Source organism: Notamacropus eugenii, chromosome 5 (genome assembly GCF_028372415.1).
Source record: "Notamacropus eugenii isolate mMacEug1 chromosome 5, mMacEug1.pri_v2, whole genome shotgun sequence".
Lineage (NCBI taxonomy): Eukaryota > Metazoa > Chordata > Mammalia > Diprotodontia > Macropodidae > Notamacropus > Notamacropus eugenii.
Window position 1 is genome coordinate 34,514,195 of NC_092876.1, and position 7,972 is coordinate 34,522,166.

Here is a 7,972-nt window from a genome sequence, read left to right on the forward strand (position 1 = left end):
TTGTTTGCACCTGGCTGTGGTTATGTCACTGTCTCCCCCATTAGATAGGGAGCTCCTTGAGGGCAGGAACTGTCTTTAGCCTTTCTCTGTATCTCCAATACTTAGCACAATGACTGGCACACAGTAAGCACTTAATAAGTGCTTGTCAACTGACTGACAAGGCCTAGAATCCCACCATTAGAGTGGAATTCTAGGTAACTCTGGAACAGAGGAGTGGGTAGCCTAGAGATCCCTGGTCTGGGGGTCGGGAGAGTAGTTTTTGTGTGCATGGGCCAGGGATGGGGGCTGTTATGGCCAAGACTGAGGCCCCTGAGGAGGAGTCTGCTTGCCTCTGCCTCTGGCCCTGGTACTGGGGAGGAGAACAGACGCTGGGGAGGTCCAGAGCCAGTCTCACCCAGAGCCCAGACAAGCAGGCCCCATTCAGAGCCCGAAATTGGAGGTGCCAGGGTCGAATACCAGTGCTGCTCACCCACCCCATCCCCCAGCCCCTGCAGTGTTCTGAGGAAGACCTGTAACTCTGGTGCCAGGCAGAGATGGGATCAGATGTATTGTCCTGGCCCTGGCACCCTTGGGCTTATACCTGGCCAACCTGCATTCCTGGTCTGCTTTTCGAAAGTCAAGATATCATTGGGGGAGGGGGGTGGAGACAGGAGAGGGAGGGATTCTGGTAGGGAGCATTAGTTCCCTAGGTAATGTTCCTTAAGCTCCATTTGGAGGTCCCAGCAGAGACAGTCTGGCAGAGATAACATTGCAGGCACCTGTCTCCTTCCCAAATGGCCCTGTCTATGCCCAGACATTCTCAATGTGTACAGGACCACTCAAAGGAGCCCTCAGTCACCTGGTCTCCACCTAGCACACCCCTACACAAATAACACATACATGCACACGCATGTGCACACACCCCACAGCAGGAGTGCCCACTGGGCTCCCTGGGCCTTCTATCCCAAGCTATCTACACGCTCTGATGACCCTGAGAGGCCAAGAGCCTCAAGTGTTAGGCTAGAAACCCATAGAATAATGAGCAAGTGTTTACTAAGTGCCTACCATGTATCAGGTGCTGTTTGGTTGGTACAACCACAAAAGTGGAATTTACTTTTTAAGGAAAGAAGGAAGGAAGGAAGGAAGGAAGGAAGGAAGGAAGGAAGGAAGGAAGGAAGGAAGGAAGGAAGGAAGGAAGGAAGGAAGGAAGGAGGAAACAAGCATTTATTAAGCACCTACTATGTGCCAAGCACTGTGTTAGCCGTGGATACAAAGAAAGACAAGAACACTGTCCTCACCTCCAAGGAGTTCACAGTCTAATGAGAAAGACCACTATGTGATACACATGGTAAACTGAGTATAATCTTAGGCAAAAGACATGAAGACTTAGGAGGACTGGAAAAAGCTTCTGGAAAACAATAGGACTTAGGAGACTTAAAAAGGGAAGCAAAGGGGTAGAGATGAGGAGGGAGAGCATTTTACACATGGGGCAAAGCCAAATACAAATGCTCATAGTCGGGAGATGGAGAGCAGTGTTTGAGGAACTACCTTCAAACAATGGCCATCTGGTGCCAGGTGCCCGCTGAAGTAGCCAGCTGGTGGTGAATCCATTGTACATTGTATTGTACACACACATAAGTGTATGTATGTATATAGATAGATAGATAGATAGATATGTGTGTATGTATATGTGTATATATACTTGTGTGTGCCATGTATATCTATTATGTGTGTATAGGTGTGTGTATACACACACAAAACAATAATACTGGATGCCACTACACCAATAGCCTCATTTGAGGCTTAGCACAACCTTGTGATGTAGGTAATGCCATCCCCCTTTCATAGCCCACAGGCTCTAGGGTCTCTCTAAAGCTAAAAGGGACCTCAGAGGCATCTAATTCAACTCCTTCATTTTACTGACGAGGAAACTGAGGCCCAAGTGCCTTGCCCAAGGTCACCCATGTGGCAGTGCCAGGATTGGCAGCCAGATCCTCTGACTTTAGCAACAGCTCAGAGTATAAATAACAGAGGACACAGTCTTGCATTTTAAGTCAGAAGACATGGATTCAGATCCTGACTCTGAGACTCACTACCTGTGCCTTTGGCCTCCCTTTCCTCACCTGTAAAATAAGGCATTTGAGCTAGACAGACTCTAAGGTCCAGGATCCTCCAACACACAGATGAGGTCGCTTAGCTAATGAGTGCCAGAGTCAGGATTTGCATCCAATCCTTTCCCACTCCAAATCTAGCCACCAATCCACCACATGATGCTGGTGTCTGATGACCTGGAGCACCATTCAAATCAGGGCCAGGGAAAGGCAAAATCAGAGAGCTCTAGGGAGAGGAGCCTGAGATAGCTGGCTTCTATCTGGCCTCAATGGCCATCAACTAACTGGGTGATCTTGAGCAAGTGACTCCCTGGCCCTCGGTTTCCTCTTCTATAAATGGCAATGATTGCTCCTCCTCTGTCCACATCACAGGGGTTTTATGAGACATGGGAAGGCAGAGGGGAAAATATTTTGAAAAGAATGAAGTCCGTGCTTGTGGAGAGCGTTAGTAAGCCCCAGGGCCCAGGATGACGCAGGGCGGGTGGGGTCAATAGGGAGGAGGTCTTCATTTTACACTCTGCATCAGTGAAAAAAATCGATGCGCCACCCTCACTAACCAGCTCTGCCACCCAACCCAATCCAGCACCTGCCATGTGTGCTAGAGGACCAGACTCCCTAGATATAAGACCTGGATTCAAGTCTTGCTTTGGACACATCCCTTGCTGGATTTGCCCTGGGTAAATCACTGAACCTCTGAGGGACCCAGGCAGTCTTTAAAGCTAGAGGGAAGACAAGTCCAGTCATAGGAGATGTCCATACTTAGGGGCCAGGAAGAGGAACCCAGGAAGGAGATCAGAAAGAAATAGTTTGAAGGGGAATCAGGAAAGACTGATGTCTCAGAGGCTGAAAGAGAAGAGACATGCAGAAGAAGGGAAGGAGACGAATGATCTAAAATGCAGCAAAGAAGTTGGAGAAGATGAAGGAGAAAAAGTCAATGGATCCCACAAGGTCATGGGTGACCTCGAAGAAAACAGCTTCATTGTAGTGGTACAGAGTGCAATGGTTGGGGGAGGTAAGAAAGTGAGTGTAGGTGATGGAGGAAAAGGAGGGTCAAGCATAAACACTCCTACAAGTTTGGTGCTGAAAGCAAGAGAAGATCATGAATCATAGATTAAAGTAAACAGAAGGATTAGAGAGAGGAGGCCTGACTCTACAAATGGGAGGGAAACAGTGAAGATGAAAGAGAAAGGGATGATTAAAGGGGGGTGTCATGGGGGAATCAACCTTGGCAAGGGGGTGTGAGTAGACTTCTTCCTCTGAAACAGAAGAGAAGGAAATGGGAGAGGATAAAGACAGAGAAATAATAGAGAGAAAAGAAGTGAGAGAGAGAGAGAGAGATTATGGATAGATAGATAACAGATGGATTGATAGAAGGATGAATGCATGGATAGACAGACAGATAGAGAGATAGACAGATAGATAGATAAATGTATATATGGATAGAAGATAGACAGATGAATGGATGAATGGATGGATGGACAGATAAAGTTTGATATAAAGAAGAGGGAATTGAAGACAGCTCATTCATGTCAGTCTCAGTGAAGTAGGAGCAGAGATGACCTGCAGAGAGTGAGGGGGCAGAATGAGTTTGGAAGCTTGAGAGAAGAGAAGAAAGTCTGAGTTCTCCAACAAATCAAGTCAAGCATTTATTAAAGACCTACTATGTGCCAGGCACTCACCTACTATGAGACAGACTCATAGACAGAGCTCAGCACTGAAGATGTTCTCAAGATGGGAGAGACAACATGCAAAGAACTATGTATGCATGGCCAGATGATGCAGGCAAACATGATGCAGGCCAGAATAAGTAAAGATTAGTAAACCAGAGATAAGTAAAGGAATTGTGGAGAAGCAGCAGGGATCTGTTTGAGGTTAAATGTCTAACTGTAGCACAGAATCTAAATAAAATGTTGATGGATGGATGGATGGGTGGATTGGTAGATCGAAAGGTATAAATTTGAACCAGTAGGTAGATATGTGGTTGAGTGGGTAGATGGATTAGTAGATGAATGGATGTGTGACTGGATGAATGGATGGGTAGATGGATGGATGAATGAGAAGATGATAAATGGATACATAGATGGATAGTAAGGCAAGTAAATCCATTGGTAGAAAGGTAGATGAGCAAATGACCTGAATTGAGAATGGGGGGGAAGCAGGTCTTAGAATCAGGCTTATGGTTAAAAGGAGAAGGAGTAGAGAAGGAAATAAATAGGTCCTGAGGGAGGTTCCCTACCTGGCTTTGGGGCCACATCTTTTACTCATTAAAGCTGACCAGCGGCACTGTCTCCACCTGCTCTTCTGCCTGCCCTTGCTGGAAGTCAGTACCAAATCCTAGGACCCACAGACAAAGTACTGCCTGTCATAATTTAGGAATTCCCCACCTCTTTGTTTTTCCCCTTCTGGCCTAACTCTACCAGGACTTTGTCTGTACCTGCCCTTTTTGACTCTGGCCCTGGCCCAGGCCAGGTCTCCCTCAGGTTCTGTCCATCTTTCTTCCCCTTTTCTCTTACTCCTAGACAATAACCACAGAAGCAGAACTGGGCTTTGGGACTCATGGGTTTCACCCCAGGTCTGCCCCCTGGCTTGTGTCATGATGTCCAGCAAGTTGTTGAACCTCATTGGGCCTCAGTTTTCCCCTTTGTACAATAGAGCAAAAGCTTTAGCAGAAATATACTCAGTCCACAGGTGACCAGACCCCTCAATTATTCATAATGATTCCAGAGTATCAGAAAAACCTAGGAAGATTTGTATGCACCGATGCAAAGTGAATTGAGTAGAACCAGAACATTGTACACAGTAACAGTAACATTGTAACAATGACCAACTGTGAAAGACTTCGCTTCTCTGCTCAACAGAGTGATCCAGGACAGTTCCAAAGAACTCGTGATGAAAAGTGATATCCACCTCCAGAGAGAAACTGATGAACTCCGTGCGGTGAAGAATAATTTTTTTCACTTTATTTTTCTTGCTTTTTTAGGTAATATGGCTAATACGGAAATGTTTTGCATGATTTTAAATGTGTGATTGATATCATAATGCTCACCTTTTCAATGGATGGGGAAGGGGCAGGAGAGAGAGAATTCAGAACTCAAAAACTTGAAAAATAAAAAAAGAAAGTTAAAAAAACATTAAAAGTCCCAGCCTCAGCTTTCCTTCACTTCTGAGCTTCTCCCTACAAAACCTTTTCGGGAGTCCAGGCTGGAACTGGGCTTGGGGAAAGGGGCTCAGATGAGGCCAGAACAAGCTTCATAGGAGACAGTGCCTGCATAAGGAAGGAGCAACAGGAGCCCAAGGGAGGGAGGCAGCCTGACTGAACTGAAGAGGGAGGGCCCAAAGCTCGGGGATCCCAGCCCCCGAGAGAGATGGACAAAGAGGGAGACAGAAGGACAGAGAGAGGAAAGAGATGGAAAGGAAGACAGGGTCCCATACAGAAACAGAGAAAGAGACAGAAGCTAATTAGGAGACAGACACAGGCAGGAGACCATAGCAGAATGAATCAGAGACAGAGACAGAGACAAAGAGACAGACACAAGAGATAGCTCGAAAGAGAGATCGCCTTGGTGCCCTGGGGGAGGGCTCCCTGCCCTGACCTTTCCTAGGGCCCGGGTGAGTCAGGCCCTTCTGGGCTTGGCCCTTCTCCACATTCCCTCTTTGACCCAGAGCTCTTAAATGCTTTGAAGAGCCCGCCTCATTACAGCTCGGCGCCCTCCTCCACCTCCCCAGCCTGGGTTTTCCATTATTGGCCAACAGCTTTCCACGGCTACCGTCTGTCCAGCTTAGATTCCTTTAGAAAAATCTGTTGCTATAAAGTAGTTTTTATTAGACTCCAAATGTAAAACACACACACATTCTCTCTCTCTCTCTCTCTCTCTCTCTCTCTGCCTCCCCCCCATTCTCTTTCCTTCTGTCTCTGGGTCTCTCTCTTGCCTCTCTCTGACTCTGTCTCTCTTTCTTTCCCTCCCTCCTTCCCCCTCTCTTTCTCATTCTCTCTCTTTTCCTGTCTTCCTCTCTATCTTCCTCTCTCTCTGTGTCTCTCTGTCTCTCTCTCTGTCTGTGTGTCTCTCTCTCTGTCTCTCTCTCAATCTCTCTCTGTCTCTCTCTGTCTCTGTCTCTGTCTCTCTGTCTCTGTCTCTGTCTGTGTGTGTGTCTCTCTCTCTCCCTCCCTCCCCCACCTCCTGATCCCAGGCCCACCCTCCCTCAACCTCCTCTCTCCCTGCCCCCCTTCCTCCAGGCTCCAGCCCCTGCCCTTCCTCCATCCTCAGCTCCAATCTCTCTTGCTCCCCTAAATCTCAGTGTCTCATGAGCTCCAGTCTTCCCTCCCTGGGCCCAAGCTTCTCTATCCATCCTGACCCCAGCCTAACCACTCCTTCATTCTCCTCTGTTCCAGAATCCTCACTCAGTCCCATCATCTTCCTCTCAGCCTCAACCCAGGCCTTTCTCTGTTACCTGATTCAGTAGAAAAGTCACTGCCTCTGGAGTCAAAGGGTATGGGTTCGAATCCTGTCTCTTATGCCTCCTACCTAGGGGACCTTGGAAAGCCACTCAACTGAAATAAGTTAAATGTCTCCAACAAAACTCTTCCAAGGACTATGAAGTTGCTTCCCTCCTTGGGCCTCAGTGTCCTCGCCTGTAAAATGGGGGTTTTGGCCTCTCAGTTTTCTTCCAGATGTAGCTATCGGACCCTGGCATTCTATGGTCTTCTTCCTGGTCCGAGTCCTAGTGTCAGTCCAGCTTAGCCTCCTCCAGTTGCCTAGAACTCTGCAGTTGTGGTCTCATGTGGGAGGGCAAGGTCAGAGGCAGAGAAGAAAGGGCAGAGAACTCCTTATCCCAGCGATGTACCCTCGTCCTCATGCCACCTAGTCCCAGCCTCAGGCCTGACTGGGAATACCTCTAGTTAAGTCCTCCCTCCCTACAGTTAGGGAGCAGTTACCTACTGCAGTGGGCCTGGAATCAGGAAGATTTGCTTTCAAATTCAACCTCAGACACTTCCTAGCTTTGTGACCTTGAGCAAGTCACTTAACTGTGTGAGTCTCATCTGTAAAATGGGGATAATAACACTTACTTCCCAGAGTGGTTGTGAGGATCAAATGAGAACCTATTTACAAAAGGTTTAGCACAGTGCCCCGCATACATTAGGTGCTTCATAAATGTTTGTTTCCTTCTTTCCAGCTCTTGATAAACAAAAAGTTTATTTAGTCACAGCCTGGAGAGACTACTGAGCACTGGTTCAGGTGGACACTGCTCTCCTTGCCTTTCACTGGTCAGAAAGGAAAGCTATCTCCGTAGTCTGTGCTGTGATTTTCTGAACCAACTAAGTCTCCAGGATGGTTTGTTTGCTTGTTTAGGAAAAGGTGAGATAGATGATGCTCCCACCCCCCACTGCCTGGAACAGTCCTTTTTTTGGAAGTAGGAGGATGGTCTGCATCTATGATTCCATCAATGTTTGGCACTTCCGGGGTGGGCAGAGCCCTCACTCATAGCAGGCACTCCCTCCCTCCAAAATAGTTTGACTCAGTAACAGATTAGACTGAGGGAGTGTGGATTTTCAGCTTAGAGAGACTCAGACAGCTTGGCCTCAGAGGGTAGAGCTGAGGACCACAGGAGGAAGGTACAAAGAGGCAGATTTGTTAGGGAAAATTGGCATGGGGCATACCAAGAGATGGTGAGCTCCCCATCCAAGGAGATCTCCAAGGAAACACTGGACCAAATGACCTTGGGGGCTGCTGTGATGCTGAGAGTTGATCGTGGCCATGGGACAGGTTACATGTATTCACCCCTTTTTCTAGCTTTCTTTTTAAAAGCTCTAACTCCCATCAGTCATTGCTTCTCAGTGAGCGTATATAGGACAGGTCAAATTCTCAGGGCAAAGTACCCACTGG